Source organism: Sardina pilchardus, chromosome 24 (genome assembly GCF_963854185.1).
Source record: "Sardina pilchardus chromosome 24, fSarPil1.1, whole genome shotgun sequence".
Lineage (NCBI taxonomy): Eukaryota > Metazoa > Chordata > Actinopteri > Clupeiformes > Clupeidae > Sardina > Sardina pilchardus.
In genome coordinates this window covers 5,815,436-5,817,935 of record NC_085017.1, presented here as the reverse complement: position 1 = coordinate 5,817,935, position 2,500 = coordinate 5,815,436, and positions in this window count along the sequence as shown.

Below are 2,500 nucleotides of genomic sequence, written 5' to 3'. Positions count from 1 at the left end.
ACACACACACACACACACACACATAGATGATGCTGATTTGTAGTCCTGGTCCAGGGGTGCGATGCAGGCTGAAGCACGTTCACCTTTCTGTGTGTGGGAATGAAGTGTGTTCAGGCGCATGTGGGTTGCAGATCTTAGTGGTTGTGATGGGGTGTGAAAGTTTAGCATGTATATTACATAACATAGAGCCTGCCCATTTAATGATTTAAAATCAGTCAAAACCACTTTATGCTGGATTCTAAATTCTGATTTAAGAAAGCAGCCACCTTGAGATCTGGCTCAGGTCTGGCTGAGTTCCGTCCGATGACTTTCACCGCATAACAATGGTTTTAGCGGGCTTGTGTCACAGGTCAGCAGTCGGAACTCAACACATTGACCAGGGTGTGCCATGGCGGGAGTCACCTAGGCGACGCAATAACCAGCACCAACACCAACCGTCACCCATGCAGGCGACGCAATAACCAGCACCAACACCAACCGTCACCCATGCAGGCGACACAATAACCAGCACCAACACCAACCGTCACCCATGCAGGCGACACAATAACCAGCACCAACACCAACCGTCACCCACGCAAGATCAGCGTGTCTCTTTCACCACTGCCTTTAGGCCAACGCAGAAGATCACGGTGTAAGATTCATAAAAACTCACAAGAGAACGAGAGAGAGAGAGAGAGAAAGAAAGAGAGCGAGAGAGAGCGAGAGAGACAGACAGACACAGAGAGAGAGAACGAGAGATAAAGTAAGAGAGAGAGAAAATAAGATAGAGAGAGAGGGAAAGATAAAGTAAGAGAGAAATGAGTCAGAGTTAGAGAGTTAGCCTTCAGTAGTGAAGGCAGCTGTCATAATCCCCATCTGACACCCCGTCTCCCGATCCATGAGAAATGCACTCCAGTGCATTAATGGAGTCTCTCAGAGAGGGATACAGCTATGAACTAACTCCATGGCTATCAAAACAGTCTCCCGTCTCTCAGAGAGGGATACAGCTATGAACTAACTCCATGGCTATCAAAACAGTCTCACGTCTCTCAGAGAGGGATACAGCTATGAACTAACTCCATGGCTATCAAAACAGTCTCCTGTCTCTTTTCACATGTCATTCTTACTCCTCTACTTCTCTCTCACCAGTCGCATTAGACAAAAGCTCTGAAATGTGGTGAGTTGGCTGGACACCTATTTGATAAGTGAAAAAAAAAAAAAAAACTAATCGGTTATTCCTAATAGAGTTTTAGAAGTGTATTTTCCTAGCTTTTCACACACATTTAATAATTGTAGGAGTTTTTCTCCCCCACCGATAGTACTTGAATATTTTTAAATAACACACCAAATTAACAAGCAGATAAACTATTATAATCTGCTGAAATTAGTTTTTTGGAAATGTCTGTGTGTGTTTGGCTTTTGACACTTGTTAAGTAATTAACCAGCACTGATTGGCAGTTGTAGACGACTCAATCGTCAGGTGTCTAAATGCCTGGTGGCAGCATTCCTAGAATATTGAATTGTGTCTGGGCCTTACGGTCACACTTGGTGACCCGGAGGTGACACTGCATGGTGCATTGACCACTTGACCATAGCTGTGTTTGTGTCCAGAGGTCGAAAGGTCAGAGCCACTGACCTGACCCTGAATTTAATTAACAGTGACCCGTGTCTGGGCTCTGAGGTGTGTGTGTGTGTGTGGGGGTGTGTGTGTGTGTGTGTGTGTGTGTACTGTATGTGTGTGTGTGTGTGTGTGTGCGCGCAAAATAGCTAAACTCTTACAGAGTAAATACAAGTTGGTTGTCTGTTCATAGTGACCATCGTGGTCATGATCTTGAAAAGGCTGTTGTTACATGCTGAAACACACAACATATGGCTAAACATTGACTTATTCGTTTAGACAATACAATGTCTGTTTTGCTAATTTATTATGATATCTGGTAGTATATTTTTTATTATATCTTGCTTTATTTTTGTACATTTCCCTTGCTGATGCAGCACAGCTCATTTACAAATCTCACAAAATGATGATCCTCTCTTATCTCTTGTTATAATCTTTTACGAGGCAAAATGCTGCCAGGTTTACACTGGAGCCATGCATGACAGGGTAAGTTAAACAAACCATAGGGGGCTTATGAGGTGGCATGTGTTCAATAGGTGTAATCATTACGGCGTGCGTCTGCTGGATAGATGGCAGGCAGGCTCCGACGGGGCCGAGCATCGATTGCTGTGTTTATAGGTATCCCATGGAGAACGGCCTCATCAGGTAAATCAGTTGAATTTATACTCTGCTATTCTATTCCACTGAGCTCTCGGGGCACTTTACGCCGAATGACTCATCTTCACCTCATTTACGCACACACACGCACACAATCACACACGCACCCACACACACACACACACACACACTCACACTCACACACACACTCTCACATACACCCACACACACGCACAGACACAGACACACATACACCCACACACATCCACACTCACACACATCCACACAAACACACACACACACACA